The sequence below is a fragment of the Petaurus breviceps genome, unplaced genomic scaffold (assembly GCF_028583685.1).
Source record: "Petaurus breviceps papuanus isolate PSGF00001 unplaced genomic scaffold, PetGlider_PUasm1.0 207, whole genome shotgun sequence".
NCBI lineage: Eukaryota > Metazoa > Chordata > Mammalia > Diprotodontia > Petauridae > Petaurus > Petaurus breviceps.
The window spans coordinates 10087994-10106007 of NW_027185850.1; positions in this window are offsets into that span (position 1 = coordinate 10087994).

Here is an 18014-nt window from a genome sequence, read left to right on the forward strand (position 1 = left end):
CAGTTGTGGTATATGATTGTGATGGAATAATTATTTTGCTATAAGAAATGACAAGCAGGCTGATTTTAGAAAAACAGGGAAGGACTTAAATGAACTGATGTATAGTGAAGTGAACAGAACCAGCATAATGTTGTATACAGTAACAGTAACATTGTTCTATGAAGAACTATGAGTGACTTAGCTATTCTTAGCAATACAATAATCGAAGACAATGCCAAATGAATAATGAAGATACTATCTGCCTCCAGAGAAAGAACTAATGTTGATTGAATACAGACTGAAGTGTACCAATATTCTCTTTCTTTTCTTTGAGTTTTATTGCACAAAATGACTGATATGGAAATGTTTTACATTATTTCACATTTATTTTATTTTTAATTAATTAATTTTAATTTTTAATAAGTATTTTATTATTTATTTAAAAAATAAATTTTATTGCTTGCTATCTCAGGGAGGGGAAAGGGGGGAGGGAGGGAGGAAGGGATAGAATTTGGAACTCGAAACTTTAAACAAAAATGTTAAACAAATTGGCAATTATGCAATAAAAAAGAAGTTGCCTCCACCATGAAAAGGACCAGCCCTTGCAGCCAAACCCTCAACACAGTCCTCCTTGAGACTATAGGTCAGCCCAAGGGAAGAGATGGACTCTCTATGATGTTCCTAATGGTCCTTCAGGTCTAAGTTCTATTCTCTTTCTCAAGAGAATAGACAAAAAAACAAACAAAAAAGATCATAATCTCTATGGAAGGTCCCCATTTCTTTTTTTCGAATAAATTTTACTGACATCTTTTTTATATCACCTAAACTTGCCCTTTTATCTCTTTCTTGCTCTCTCCCAGAGGGTCATCTCATATGACAAGGAACATTTTGAGAGACAGAGAGATAGATATAGAGAAAGAGAGAGGGAGGGAAGGAGGGAGGGGGAGACAGAGACAAAGACAGAGAGACAGACAGACAGAGAAACAGTCCAAATTGACAATATATGCAATGTTTCATAGCTGTGGCCCTTCCCCCTCTTCAGAGGAGTAGACCCGTCTTCTCATATTGTTCTTGGGGGCTGTGCAGATTCCCATTTCTAAGTGTCTGCTCTCCCTTCTCCATATTCCACATTCCTCTGAGGCAAGATTGCTAAAACCCCAAGCTGGCAGATCTGTAAAGTAAAATGTCTTTGAAACCTTCAATTCACAGGAGAAAAGTGGGAATACAATCATAGAAACAGAACTTTAAGAAGCAAATAGAGAGGAGAATGCATTCCCAAAGGACAGAAATGCCAATAAACCCTGGGCTATGTAGACCAGCTCACAGGCAGAGTTCACATACAAAGGGAACAGCCTCAGACAGAATTCTAATACAAATAAGAGGGATTTTCCGCATTTTCACATCCCTGAAGCATGTTCCTTCGTCCTCCATTTTGGAGGTTGGTTTTTAACCTGAACTCAGTCTATTTTTTAATAGTAAAAATAAATTAAAAAGACAAGAAAAACCCTGAGTTCGGGTTAAGAAAAAAACCACCACCACAACAGAGCATTCTACTCTTCATGTTAAACTCTAGCCACCCAAGTGTCAGTGTAAGTTGAATTTTTTACAATAAAAAGAGTTGATTAATGTTGCATAGATAGGAGTGCCAGAAACTGCCCCACTGGAAACCAAAACTACTCATGTTAAATAAGAAGCCTGTTTTCAGGCCTGCATTTGGCACATTTACAGCATGTGATACATACCATGACAAGGGGTGGCAAAAACCAGCTTCTGGCAGTCAACACCGCAAAGCAACCTGGTTTGCCACATGAGAGTAAAGTAGACGGTGAAGAGGAGGAAATGAGATGAAGAGAAGAACAGAGGAAGAGGAGCTTCTGCTGCTTCATTTCTGACTCCAGAGCTGATTGGACAACGAGGCCAATCCTCCTCATCCCATCCCCAGGAGCGGCCCGGTGGCTTGGATGGGCCAGACCTCTGCCAACCTTCTCCTAAAGTCTTCTCAATCTTCTCTGGTGTTACTGTCAACCCCAAAAATCAGTCTTTGTGTGTTCTGGAAGGAATGGCACCAGGGAGTCACATCTGGTCCTGGTCACATGCATCTTGTGCCGAGAAGTGAAGCCTTTTGTATCCTACGATACCTACAATGAAGCCTATAGTGGGAAAAGCAGTCACTATTTCACTCGGCTTTTGTTTGTACAAAATGGTTGCCTTTCCGCAGCATCCAGACCAACCCTTAGGATCCACACATTTTCTTTTTAGCCAAAGAGCCCCTTGAAGAGGTTAGTAGGTATATTGCCCAACGTCTAAGTGTGACGTGTTGAACATGGTGGCCTCAGGCTTCCTGTCTCCTGCCTCTCCAGGCACCTTTAAAGAACCTATGAGGCATTTTCGGTTTCACTTGCTCCTCACTGGAAGATCTATTTTCCATTACTGTTTTAATACTAGGATCTGGGTTTTTAGATCAGTGTATCTTAATATCCATTAACAAAATTCAAATGTTAACAACAATAATATAGATAGAATTTTAAGATTTATAAAACACTTCATATATATGTATATATGTGTATATACATGCATACATACATATATACATGCATAATCTCATTTAAATCTCACACAAAATCCTTTGAGGTAGGTGCTTTTATTGGGGTGGCTAGATAATACAGGTACTGGGCCTGAAAGCAGGAAGACTCATCTTTCTGAGTTAAAATCTGGCCTCAGACACTTCCTAGCTGTGTGACCCTGGGGAAGTCACTGTGCCCTTTGTGCCTCAGTTTCCCCATCTGTAAAATGGGCTGGAGAAGATGCCCAAACCCCTCCAATGTCTCTGCCAAGAAAACTGCAAAGGGGGGTCACAGAGAGTGAATAAGAACAAAGCTGCTTTTATTATCTTCATTTTACAGATAAGGAGACTAAAGTCTTTAGGTTTAAAGACTTTCCCAAGGTCACACGACTGGCTTAAAATTTGAAGCCAGGTCCTCTGACTCTAGAATTCATTCCTATGCATCCCATAGCATATTCTTTATTAACTGACTAGCAATTAAAGCAAAACAATTCAGCAGGTCATATTGTAGTAAACTCCCTGTTACTTGGTGTCTTCGATAAGAGGCCATAAGACTGCTGTGGATGCATGGGGAGGAACCATGAAGAGGACATGAGCTTGACCTAAGCACCCTCTAGCCTCCCTTTCAACAGGAAGAGGCAGGGCAGTGGGGAGGACACTGCGTGATGTGCCCAGACCATCCCAGAGGCACATGCGTAGTAACCGAACCTTCAGTGACATCAGCCCAAGGATTTCCCAACAGGCTGCGATGACTGATTAGCCCGTTCTCGTAGCCAGTTCTCCGTTTTCCTGCGATGTGCGCAAGATGGTCACCAGAGAGACACGATGCCCCCAAAAGAACATTTCTGCTCAGCAAAGGTAACATTCAAATGATGTTGCTAGTGAATCGTATAAATTATTGGTGAAAGCATCATGGGACTTACCGTTTAGAAACCACTTTGAGAACAATTCTGAAAAAGCAGGCAATTTATAACGAGAAAGGAAAATAATAAACTGATGTGATGTGTGTATGTTTGAGTGCCCATGTTCCTGTGGGAAGCATCTGGGTTTCCAGACAACTTTAAAAAGACTAGATTTGGTTCCTGGCATGGTGGAACCACTTATGATCTGAAGAGTAATTATGATGTCAAACACATATTACAATTGATTTCCAGTCAGATCATTGATTCAGAGACCACCAACGACACAAAGATCAGTAGCAAAGGTGGGCTATAAGCCCAGGTAGCCCCAGATTTTACAGTCTCCCACAAGAGACCTTTCCTAATCCCCTTACCTCTTTTTAGCATAAGGGAATTGAGGTCTTTCTTTCTAAGCCAGAGAGCATTTGGGAAACATCAAAGAGTATTGAACTCGTCTTAGATTATTTAGACTATTACACTTATCTGTAATAGAAGGCAGACTTTGCTTTCCACCTAGACAAATGAATTTGACCAGAACAAAAAGTGAGCTAAGGAGACAAGGTCAATGTTCTCTACCCACTTAGCCTTGATTCCTGTCTTTATAATGGATGTTTGCCAGTAGCAAAGCCCAACTGCTTTCACACTGTATTTTGCAAGCAGAAAGACCTCAGTTTTCTTATGCTCAAAATGAGCATAAAGTAATCTGAGAGCTAGGGGAATTAGGAAAGGTCTCTTGTGGGGACTGAAAAATTTGGGGTTGCCTGGGCTTGTAGCCCACCTCTGCTACTTATCTTTGTGCCATCAGTCAAATCATTTCCCCTGAGGCTCTTTCCATGCCAAAATTAAGCAGTTGGTCTAGGTTTCTGTAAGCTCTGAATCGATGATCAATCGATGATTGAAATCAACTGTAATATGTGTTTGGCATCATAATTACTCTTCAGATAATGACTGGTGAAGTCACAAAAGTATTATAATATACCCTAGAGGTAGAGTCAGAAGGTATGTTTTGAGTCCCAGTCCTAACACTTACTAACTAGAGGCAGCTATGGTGGCATGGGATGCCATAGCACCGGTCCTGGCATCAGAAAGACCTGAGTTCAAACCTGGCTTCAGATACTTACTAGTTATCTCACCCTGGGTATTTCATTTAGCCTGTTTTCCTGTTTCCTTATCTGTAAAATGGGGATAATAATAGCACCTGCCTCAAAGCATTGTTGTAAGAATCAAATAAGATCATAATCATAAAGTGGTTAGCACAGTGCCTAGCACACAGTAGGTGCCACATAAATGCTGGCTATTAGAATTAAATACCATACAGTCTCTTTTCCCATGAAACATCTTTTCTTTGTACTTATGGCTAAAATAATGATTTTTAATTTCCAAATCATCATTTCAGGCACTAATACCCTCCCAGCCAGCCAGGCTTATAACCTATGTATTATCCTCAGTCGTGTCCACAGGCAATCGCAGTGTCATGAGAGTCTTGTGAAAGCCAGGCTTATTACAAAAGTAATGAAAAGACATGTGGAGCCCAAAGAGCTCCCAGTCCCTACCGAAGTTTACATCTTTATGCTACTACAACCAAAGGAGGGGGAGAGAACAGGAAGGAGAGGGGCATGGGAGGGGAAAGGTGCAGTAACCTCTCCCAAAAGGGAAGAGGGTGTCGATGGCAAAAGCCACCTTCTTTTCCTTTGGAAACCCTTAGATTCTGGAGTTAGGAGGGTCTGCTTATCTGCAGAGGACCCCAACCACACAAGCATTATCCCAGCCTGGCTCCTGGCCTGCTTCCCAAGGAGTCCAGTCATCTGAGGGGGGGAGGGGAGGGTTGTTCATCCTTGGCACATTCAGGGCCTCCAGCATGCTCTGGGTCCAGTGTTTCTGGGAAATATGGCAACTCAAAAAGACCAACTGCTCACTCTCACCCCCCCATATCTAATCAGTCATCAAGTCCTATTGGCTTTACCTTCATGACTTCTCTTCTACATACCCCCTCCTCTCCTCTGTCATTGCCCCTGGCCTGGGGCAGGCCCCCATCACCTCACACCTGGACTATTGCTATAGCTCCTGGAGGGGTCCAGATCTCCTTACAGTCCATCCCCCACTCAACTGAAAATTGAACTTCCCAAAATAAGTCTGGCCATGTTGTGTTCCCTGGTGCATGACCTTCAGTGACCCCAACCATCTTCAGGATCAAATAGAAAATCCTGGTTTTTAGAGCCCTTCAGAACCTGGCCCCTTCTTGCCTTGATAAATGATTTACCCTTCTTTCCCTTCCACCTACTGGGTGAACCAGTGACACCAGACCCTGGCTGTTCCTCCATCTTCTGACTATGTGCTGTCCCTCCTCATCTCTGCCTCCTGGCTTCCCTAACTTCCTTCTGCAAGCAATTTTTCCTATTCCCTCTGTTGATTATTTCCAACTTTTCCTGTACATTTAGTGCTTATATAGGGTTGCTAGTGCACTGTCTTCCCATCAGACTGTGAGCTCCTTGAGGGCAGGAATTATCATTTGCCTTGCTTTGCATCTTCAATAACTTAGCACTGTGCCTGGCACACAGTAGGGGCTTAATATTTGCTTTCTTGACTCACTAGAAGTATTCAAGTAGAAGATGAAGAACCATTTAGATATTTTGTAGAGTGTGTGGTTTATTCTTTTTTCCCCAGATTAATGGACTAAATTTTTTTGGACTAAGTGGCTCCTGAGGTCCTTTCCAATTCTGAAATTCTTTGACACTGAGACCATTTTCTCCTGAATAATGCAGCAAATCCTCCTGGTTTTTATTATATTGGATGGGTGGGAGGAAATAGCATTCTACTATAACCCACTGTCTTTAAGCTTCTATTGAGTGAATAAATTTCAACAACTGCTCCAAGTCAGTCTCCTTCATTGCCAACCACTGAAAACAATTTTCTCTCTGTTTTTCTAAGGGGTCACATTCTAGCTCCATTCTACTCTCCATGGACCCTTTCTTAGATCCTTATGTAACCCCTGTTGGTTATGGTGGATTCTTTGGTTTTAAAGTATGTGTTTAACTTGCATAATGTGCTCCAGTGGTTCATGGGAGTGAACTGAGGAGCAATCGCGGTGGTCTGGCAGCCCCCGGAGATCTAGGCTTAGTCTTCTGGAACAGGAGACCAAAGCTTTGAGCAGATTTAGGACAGCTGGGGAGTGGGAAAGAGTAAGGAAAACTAGCTTCGTTGAGAGATAAGCAAAGGGATCCTTTTGGCATTAAAGGTCCTGGGTTCCAAGCAGGTTTTTGGACAAGCCACCTAACTTCTCATTTACCTCGCCTGTAAAATTGAAGGGCTGATCTAAGTGACCCTGGAATATCCATCTTCAGCCTAAATGGTTTGATATAGCTTCTTGCTCTTAACGTCAACGGGGTTAATATCACTCCTACCCCCCCCCCCACTCATCCAAGCAGTTCTAAGCAAGGTTGGACCACAGAGATGTGTGTCATTCTTTGAGGCAATATCACAGATCTGTCCTTTATAAGAAGAATAACTTACATTTATTTAGCCTTCTGAGATCAACAAAACATTCTTCTTCACTGTGAATTACATAGCTCACCTATCAGCCCCATTTATAAGAAAAGTAAACCAAGACTCAGCGAAGTTTAATGATATGTCCAGGGTCACACAGTTGGGTCCAAATGCATGTGTTCTGTGCCCCAGACATAGTGAGTCTTATTACCAAAGGGAGCTTAGCAAGTGATTTCCTAGAAAGAGACATGTTGGGAGAGAGACTCTTGAGGGAGAAGAGGGATAACATTTATTGAGAGCCAGACATATGTTAAAATAATAAAGTATAATTATAATTTTGTAATTTGAATTTTTAAAAATGATTTCATGTTGCTTGCTTTCTCAGTGGGTGAGATAGGGGTTGCAGGGAGGTGAGAATTTAGAATTCAATTTTTTAAATGAATACTAAAAGAAATAAACTATAATTATAATTTTAAAATAATAAATATGGAACTCCAAGCACTGGGAGAATCCTGGCCCATCCAGGAGCTGGACACAGCAGCGAAGTTATACTAGTACAATGACCATCAGTCAATGTGGGAGTAGCACATGGTGTCCTAGAAGATCCCCTGTACAGTTCTCCACATCATTTCACAGGGACAGGAGGCTCCAGAGAGGTAGCAGGACCCTTTGGGGCCAGTGCATGCCAGCAGGATGAGAGACACCCAACATCTGATCTCATCTGACCCTTGAAAAGGGTCTTACTATTCTCATTTTATAGATGGGGAAACTGAGACTAACAGATGGCTCTGGCAGAGTCAGTCAGCTAGGAATGTTTGAAGCAGGATTCAAAAGTGAGTCTTTCTGATTCCAAGAACAATGCTCCTTCCAGTGCCTTTTATCTCTAGTAACAAGGTCTCCCAGTCTCCTTCATGATGAAATCCAAGGAAGGCCTCCATGAGAACTGAGGCCTTATGTCAGCATTCCCAGGAAGAACTCCAGAGACTGTGTCCCACCCTATTATTTCTGTTAGAAACAATCATAGCTGGACTCACTTATATAGGGTTTTAAAGTTTCAAAATGCTTTATTTTTATCAATACCTTTGAGCCTCCCAATTACCCTAATGATAGGTATCATGGCTACTATGACTCCCTTAAACAGATGGGCAGACAGGGATTTGCCTATGGTCACATAGCCCATTTCAGAGGCAGGGATTCTGGTGTTTGATTCGATTTCCAACACCATTCACTGTACCACACTACTCTATTTAGTAAGAAAAATGGACAACCTTCATAAAAGGTCTCACCAAGAAATGGGCTTGTGATTTTGGTCTTGTTCATTTGGTCTTTACAGGTTCTAGGTGCAGGGAGTGAGGTTCCCAACCTGGAAAACTGAGCAATGAGGACCTTCGAGCCTGGGATTCCAGGCTAGAAGTTCCAACCAGGCCAGCAGGGCAGCCCTTGAGAAGTCAGAGTGACAGGACACAAGCCCAGGAGGACCAAGGGGGGAACCTGATCTCCTTCCCTTCCTCAGACACTCAATAAGAATGTTTGCATCCTTTTTTCTTGCTATACTTTCGCAGTAAATATTCCTTTGTAAAAGTTAATCTGCCTAATAAGTGGTTAAATGGAACTGGTGTGCTTGGAACTTATAAAATGGGGAGAACAAAATCAGAGGGGGCTTGAGACAGTGGCAAGAGATGAGACCCTTCCCAACCCCTAAAGGGTATTGGAGGACTCTGAGGGAGAAGCAGATGCCACTGGCTTGGCCTGCAGGAAGTCGGGGCCAGAGTAAGTCTTGGCTACACTCACATCATGGATTATTTGAGAGGCACAAAGCCTGAGAGGTCAACTATTCACCAATCAATAAATTGACAAATATTAATTATGTAGTATGTGCCAGTCACTGGAGATCCAAAGACAAAAACATCTAAGCTCCCCTTATGTTCATTTTACACAAAGGAAGCTTAGACCCAAGGGGTGAAGTGATTTCCCCAAGGTCAGAGGTTGGCTTTGCTGTTGATCCCATTCTGTAACAGCACTGATTTCCTTGGTCCTTTACCTGTTCTATACTATGGCTCCTCCTGGGACACAGACTGTGGTTCCTCAAGGTTGAATGGGGCAAGGATTGGAGCCTTGTCTCTGGTCCCCAGCTCCTAGCTGGAGCTGGGTTCCAGACCCTGTGACATTGACTTTCGATCTTCATGGACTCCCTTCCATTTCTCATTACAGGGACCTCCCTGTTTACTCAGCCTGCCCCTTGAATGTTTACCTAGTCCTCGAGATCTGACCTGACCTACTGCCAACTGGGCTCCAGTTGGGGCACATAACTTACCCAGAAAGCATTTCCCATTCTAGTCTTTTCCAGCAGCCTGACTCCATTTGGAACCTCACATCTTCGGTGGTTTCCCAGGATGAGAGTAATCTTATTTCCTGAGAAACTCTTCACACCGATCAGCAAAGTGAACTTGGGAGGTAACACATCAAATGGGGTTGGTCCCGCCCTGTCCCCCTTTTTTGATTTTTCAAAATCTGTTTCTTGTGTTGGGAATAAAGTCCATCATTTTGAGATTGATTTCAAAGAAATTGCCTGCCGACCATGGGAGTGGAAGTTACATATTTGGGGCATTATTAATACTGAGAAGCCTCCAATTTATTGTGCTCACATGTGTTATTGACTGGACAAAAATAGACATCCAATGGCCTTGCCAAGAAATGAGCTAAGTGGCTTTGAAAGCTACAACACAGTGATGCAGAGCTGTGGGAAAGGAGCTAAATGGCTCTGAAAGCATCGATTTGCTGCTGAGAGAACCCCGGGACATACAACTTTGGCCAGAGAAGATGTGGACCCCGGAGTTGTCATGGTCACTCACAGCTATAGCACAGAACTCTCTGATATTTAATATGTACAATGCATATGGTCACATGATTAAACCATAGAGAGAGCCAATCAATAAATATTTGTGCCAGGCACATAGGGGCAGCTAGGTGGCCCAGTGGATAGAGCACAGGGCCCAGAGTCAGTCGTCCTAAGTTCAAATCTGACTGCAGATACTGCCTAGCTGTGTGTCATGGGCAAGTCATTAAGCCCTGTTGGCAAAGAACTCTAATATTTCTGCCAAGAAAACCTCGAATGGGGTCACAAAGAGTCCGACACGACTGAAACAACTGAACAACACATGTCAGGAACCTTACTAACTGTTGGGTCAAAGGAACACCTGTGTATGGGATGGTGGGCTGGCTGGGTTTTTACCAACTTGCCAATATTTTATTAAAGACTCTCAGAGGAGGAGGAGTCGTCCAAAGCCACCTAGTCCAGCTCATCCCTGGCAAAGAAAACCTTCCACATGATCCCTGATGACAGTCCTCAGACTTGGAGACCTTCCATGAGAGGGAGGTCACTACCACATGAGACAGCCCATTCCACTTTGGAGTCACTCTAATCCTGGGAGCCTTTCCCCTTACATCAAGTCTTAACACACCTTTCTGCAGTGTTTACTCACTGTTCCCAAGTATGCCTTCTATAGCTAAGCAAAGGGAGTCCCATCCCTCTTCTGTACGATAGAGTCAAATCCCTCTTCAAAGGCTTGAATTCATACTATGTGTCTTTCCTAAAATGAAAAAAACTGTGTCCTTTACCAAATATATTAGCATGTTAGTAGAGAATGGGGCAATATTTCATCTTTGTCACCCTCTGAAATTTGCGTTGTACCCATTTGAGTACAGGGACAAAGAATAATTCTACTACTCTCTTATTACTTGCATATCTTTATGTTGAAATTAAGTGTGTTTGCTATTGGATCTGAGTCTCGTATGGTCTACAAATTGAGAGGGTTGCACTGGTAGGTTCTTGAGCCTAATTACAGGTTCAAAGCACCCCATACCGAGCATGTGACATGCAGCAGAGAGATCCAGATTCCAAATTCAAAGAGAAACATCCGGGACCCTGTTGATAAACCAGTATGTGAATGTCCAAAGTGAAGAAAGACAAAGATTGTTGCATCATCGAAGGTTCCATGACAAATAGAATCCTTCTCTGAAGCATTCAAAGAGTGGTTCAGTTTATAAAAGTGCAATATTTGCAGACAAAAGAGAGGCGGACTAGGCAATGTTGCACTTGGGTGCAGTTCGAGTAGGTTGGATAGCCCGATGGAAAGAGGAGCAATTAATGGCTTTATATCAGCTTGGACAAATGAGATCCAATTTGTAAAATGCTTAACACAGTACCTTACACATAGTAGGTGCTTCATAAATTCTCTTTTCCCCCTTCCCTTCCCCTCTCTAGGGGCAGGATACAGGAATCTGTGCTATTTAACATTTTGACCAATGACTTGAGTAAAGGTAGAGGTTATATGTTTACCACATTTACAGATGGCATAAAGTTGGCTGGGATACTAGTTGACAAGTTCTGAATCCAAAAAGATCATACAGACCAAAACATTCACAAGTCCTACTTGAATTGATGGATTTTAATAGGGATAAAGGCAAGGTCTTATACTTGGGTTTAAAAAAGCAACTTCAAAAGTGCAAAAAGGGGGAGATATGGACAGAGAGCAGTTTGTCTAACAAAGATCAATTTGAATTTTCATTCTATCTTTTAAAATATTATCTTTCCCACCCAGTGTGTGTCACCTGATGATTGTGTAAGAATGCCTTCTTTGTCTTCCTTTAGGTTTATTACAAAATGTGGCCCAGAGAGGGTCAAGGACAAAGCCTTTGACATTCCTGTCTTTATACACTTTCTTGTTTCCTTGTGGGTGCTCCTAAATAGTTACTGAATCTTCTCTCTATATATATGTTGTTCTCCCCTGGACTCCCCTTATTTTTCTTTGCTGATCATTATCCAGTCTTTTGTGTGGCTATCCTAAGATTCTGAATTGGAACTTCATCTTCTTTCTCTATATTCTCTCTTTTGATGATTGTATCTGCTCCCATGGATTAAACTACCATTCCTTCACAGATGGTTCCCATATCTATATACATAACTTTAATCATTCTCCTAAACAGCATTGTCAACTGCTTGGTGGACATCTCTACTGGATGTCCCATCAGCATCTCCAACTCACTATGTCTGAAATGAAACTCATCATCTCAAGCCTGTCCTTCCAGGAACGTTGGCAGAGTTAATTTGATGATTGTTCATTGTTCCAGAAAGGGGAGGAAGGGGAAAAGTGAGGACCAAAGTGACTCACACAGCCATAAGATACTTGACAACAGACTAAAGAATGAAATGCAGCCGGGATTGAGCTTTCCTGCAATTCTGGTCCCAGAGAGCAGCCACCACACAGAGAAGCATGAACTAGAAGGTCTCTTAGAGGTCACCTAGTTCAACTCCTTCATTTTACAGGTGAAGAAGCCAAGGTTCACATATGTTAAATGACTTAACAAGGTCACACAGCTAGTAAATGATAGAGATGGAATTTGAACACAGATCTTCTGACTTTAAATCAGTGTTCAAGACACTGGGTAGCCTCTGAGTCAGAAAGGTAAAAAATTCACCCAAATGGATCAGTGCCCTTTGTGTTGTGAGTCTCCAATACCAGGGATATACATGATCTGAGTCCAGTTGTGCAATGGTGAGCACAACTGCCTTCCATTAAGATCTAAGTTTATTTTCTGGCCAGTATATCAAAATTGGAAAAAAAAAGTGGGAAGGGACAGAAAGGGGAAAATATTGGGAGGACCACCAAGGATAAAAAGAAGTAGGATGAGATAAGCCCAAAACACTGAAGGCAGTAGTGATGAGGGGGCCAGATAGAATTCAAGGTCAGGATGACCTAAAAAGCTTTGGGGCAAAAGTGGGAAGAAGATAAAGCAGTCATCTGTTCCCCAGATGAACAAGGAAGGATGGTCTAAGAGAATCCAAGGCTCACTGGCTAACACAACGCACAGAAATTGTATTGTTATCCATTGAAAGCTGGCATAGAAACTTATTGTCAGAGACTTTGAGCTTCATGGCACCTTGGAGGCCATCCAACTCAACCTGCTCCCCATTTTCCAGGTTGAGAACCCTGGAGCACAGAAAGGCTGGTCACAGGAAGGTCACATGGCTGACAAACTGATGATGCAGAATTCAAAGGTAGAATTTCCTGCCTTCCAGTCACACCAGCCACCTAGCTGCCTGAGAATTAGTCATTAACAAAGACACTATAGCCAAGGGGTCCTGTGGCAATTAGATGCTAAAGACAGAATGGAATTGCATGAATTTGTTTCTAATTACCAGGCAGAACATAACTGAAGACAAAATAACAAGAAGGCTCCTTTCTGTATCTCTGGAAGGTTTGCAAAGGATTTTCTTTGCCACAATCCAGTTATATAGACAATAGTGCCAATTACTATTTTCCCCAACTTACACATGAAAAATTAAGGCTAAGATAGCTTAAGTTTCTAGAGTCACCTATCAAATCAGCAATAGGTCCAGGATCTGAACAATAAATAAAATGCAAGATAAGGAAAGATCGGGCAAAGTATTGAAAGAGGAGAGGACATATTTTCCATTGAAGAATCATTCTCATCCAAAGAAGGATAAGAAATGTTCATGAAAATAGGCTAGGGAAGGAGACATGTAGTACATTTAATTCAATAAGTACTCCTTAAATGCTTACTATACACTGGACACTGGGCAAAATAATAAAGATGGAGAAAAAGGAAAGAAAGGAAGGAAGGGAGGGAGGGAGGAAGGGAGGAAGGAACTATCCTTCCCCTTAAGGAGCTTGTATTTGCCAAAGGGGGAAAGACATGCACAAATCACTAATTACAAAATATATAACTAACGCTTGTTGAATCAACAAATATTAGCATTTTATTAAATGTCTGTTATGTGCCAGGAAGTGAACTTATTATCCTCCCAAGTAAACTTTCAGACTTTGATATTACCGTCATCATCCCTGACATCCACTACTGGGCAAAACTGGGGTGTTAGAATCTAGTTTATAGATTATATAGATTATGATCTAGTGGCCCAGCCCACCTACTTTTATAAACAGGCTAACTGACAGTACCCCATAATCGTTTGCTCTGTCTTTTGGATCAGACTTCATAGTGGAGTACTTATTCACACACAAAAAAATATTCACAAAGAAAATTTACTATGTTATCAAATTTCATAATGAAATCTGAGGTAGCTCTGTTGGCAGAATTACAAACAAGATCAAATCTGAAATCAAGACTTTGGAAGGTTTGATGACATTTTTTTTGCCATTTTACTGAGAATCTTGGGAGATTAAATGTTCTTTGTATCTTCCTCTTGGAAGCTTTTCTAGACCTTTTGCAATTGATGACAACTTCTCATTTTCTAAAATCGTTGACTATTGGAGGATTATTTCCACATCAGAACTGAAAACTATCACAATAAAGCCTGACAGTGCAATTCAGTATACAAATTCTTAGTTATCATTTCTGTGTCAGGCACTCTGATGGGTGCTGGGAATGTGAAGACAAAAAATGAAACAGCCCCTAACCTCAAGGGGTTTCTGATCTATGAAAAGGGTTAGAGTGACTGGCATACAGTAGGTGCTTAGTCAATGTTTGTTGGTTGTGTGGAGGATGGAATGGAAAGGGGATAGAAAAATTAGGAGGCCACGGCACTCCAGACAAGAGGTCATGAAGACCTGTGCGACTAGTGAGAAGGGATTGTATATGAGAGAGGTTGTCAAGGTAGAAGTGACAAGATTTGGCAGCTGATTGGATGGAGAGATAGGGTGAGTGTTACACAAGGTAGAATGTGTTAAAGAGATACAGATGAAATATTTGGGGAAAATTCATACTTAACCCATATGGATACTCGAGCTATATCAGAGATGATTGCTTCCATGATTTAAAAGTGAGAAAAGAATTAAATTTTGAACACCATGATATTCCATACAAAAGACCTACTTTGGCACTACATTTTATTTGGTTTTATGTCGGTATTCTGTTTGTGCACTGATACTCTTTGAAAAACATGATTCTGTTTATCTATCAGTGACTTCTTGACCAAAGTTCTTTCCTAAGAGTATATCAAACACAAATCCTTTTCCGGAGGCAAAGGTATTCATTCACAAAGTTCATTCAGGGAAGACAAAGGTCATATAGGCTCTAGTCTGGCATCATCCAAACAATGGGATGACTCCAAACCTCATGTGGACAAGAGTTATTTCCACTTCATTTGTAAATGCATTATTAAAAATAATTGGGGGTGGCCAGGTGGTGCAGTGAGTAAGAGCGCTGGCCCTGGAGTCGGGAGACCGAGGATCGGTTCCGGCCTCAGATACTTGGCACCCACACAAAATAAATGGTCATGTAACCTTTAGCAAGTTACTTAACCCCAATTGCTTAAAAGAAATAATTGGGAAAACTCAATGTTTCCCAAGTGAGCAAAACATTCACTTTTTGATATAATTGTGTATGAATCTATATAGAAATATATAAATAAATATTTCAGCACTTCAAGGAGCTGTAGTTTCAGTTCAATTTGATAAGAGTGTAAATATTTGTGATAAACCTATGAGTTCTGGCTACCGGATTTTCAGAAGGACATCGATGTGTATCCTACAAAGCATTCCTCTAATAGTGAAGGAGCTAGAAACCAAATATATGAGGATCCACAAGGTGCATTGGAAAGAGTGTTGGTTCTAGAAGCAGGGGATCTGAGTTCAAATCTCAAACCTAATGTTAATTAGTTCTATGACCTTAGGTAAATCACTGCATTTCTCTACACTTCACATTTCTCATCCACAAAATGATATTGAACCATTTGGTCCCTGGGATTCCTTTTACCTCAAGCTCTGCAATGTTTGAACTTCCTCTTTTCCCCTTCATTTAAGCAGAGCTACCCTGGAAGGTGCCTCCTGTCTAGGAAGGAGGCTTTTTAACTTTCTGAGACACAAATTCTCTATCGCCCTTCAGAAGAATCGCTTTCTTTGCAAAGGCTGTTACAGCAAATAGCTGCCACCAAGAAAATAACAAGGAAAGAAAATGGCTTTGCTTTATTCTTTCCATGGCATTCTACACTTACCAGTTTCTGCTTTTTTGATCTCTAGATTTTGACAGATTCTGATCATTGCCAGGCTTTAAATGTTTCAATACTGATCTTCCACTTTGGCAACTGTCTGTCCTAAATTATTTCCATTTTGTGATAGCAGTGGTCATGTGCGTGCACTTCAACTGATACTAGGTTCATTTAGAACATTGGAATTGATTGGTTGAAACTGAATTGAGCTGGCTTTTGTTTTTTTTACAACTTTCATCAGTTCCCTTTCAAATGGCTCCTGGATTGCATCTTATACACAGTGATTAATTGCTCTCTTTTGTTTTGCTTTTAACTCTTTGGTTTTAAAGAATGTATTTTATTCCACAAAAGTGTGTGTGGGGGTGGAGTATAATTCTTAAAGAGCACACTTCAATGTCTTTTAGAGATATTGCAGTAGCTGCAATAGCTGGTGCAAAGAAATCAAAGGTTCCAAAGGTCATTCAAGTTCCCAGTTTTATTGTTGTTTTTTAATGATGAGTCAAACCAAAATGCAAAGAGAAATGAGGCTGAAAGTTAAAAACAATGCCAAGAACAGGCACTGTAGTGCTGCAGAATAACCTAATCCACAGAAAGCTTTAAATTAATCCGCATAAAAAAAGATTTCCTAAAAGGACCTGAGAGCTGTCGGGACAGTTATTGATTCCTCTACGGTATAGCCTAGTGTTCTGGAACTTGGAAGAGTAGCAAAGGCAAATTAGGGGAAAAAAACTGCTAACCATTCCTATGAAGAAAAAACACTTGGCATGGACAATGCAGCACAAATGTAATACTATTGTCATAAAACGTCCAATAAATATGGATATCCTTATCAAACTGTAAAACATCAACTTCCAAAAAATGTTTAAAGGATTTTCTTTTTACTTCCAGTGGACTTGGAAAGCTTGTTTCCATTAAGAGAATGATGAATACTGATCAATATATTGAAAAACTGAGAAGCAGAGTTTTTGATGAATTTCAGAAATCTTCACACAGATATAGAAGAGTATAACTATTCTTGCACCTTGCTATGTGACATGAAAGATTCAGAAATTTATCCAAGAGATAGACATCAATATACTTCAATGACCTGGGAACTCACCTGATGTAAAAGCCTTTGGAAATTTCCAGACCATACTTACAAGAAGATAAGAAAAAAAATGAATTGTTCATGTGATTTGTGATTTCATGACCACAAATTATAAAATGTATCAAAATCTTATGAGCTCAATACGAAATCTTATAAAATATGTGATTGAAACAAAAGACATAATGTATTTTATTTTTAAATAGAAGTATACATAGAATAATTTACATACATATATAAGTTGTGTCTAATGGTAGCCATTTCTAGGGCAGGACTGAGATGGAAGAAAAAAAAAAGAAATTTACACAATAATTTTGTTGTATATTTGAAAGGAATAACAAATTGTATATAGTAGATTAGTAGTTTCATGTACAATTATCTTTATCATAAAATGTTATGGACATGCTTGTTTTATTCTATAAATTAAAATAAAATAAGAATATAAAACAACAACAGAAAAGAAGCTACCACGTTTATGAAGAAAATAATTTTATTTTTATATCTCACCTTGTTCCCAAGTAATTTGAACATCATTATACAGTCAGAAATGAATGAAGGTGGGGGAGGCTAGGTGACGCAGTGAATAGAGCACCGGCCCTGGAGTCAGGAGGACCTGAGTTTTGATCCAATCTCAGACATTTAACTAGCTGTGTGACCTTGGGCAATTCACTTAACCCCAACTGCCTGCCCTCCTCTCTCCAAAAAAAGCAAAAAAACAAACAAAAAAGAAATGAAAGAAAGAAGGGAGGGAGCAAGGGAAGGAAAACATAGATGATAACTATCTGGGTAGATAGACAAATAGCTTAACAAGACAGATAGATATGTACATACTTTCTGTTGTTGTTCCATTGTGTTCTGCTCTTCATGACCCTACTTTGGGTTTTCTTGGCGAAGACACTGGAGTGGTTTGCCATTTCCTTTTCCAGTTTATTTTATACATGAGGAAACAGGCAAACAAGGTTAAATGACTTGCCCAGAATCATACAGCTAGTATGACATAGTTAACAGCAAAGTAGTGTGGGCCTGTGGGAGGAGTCC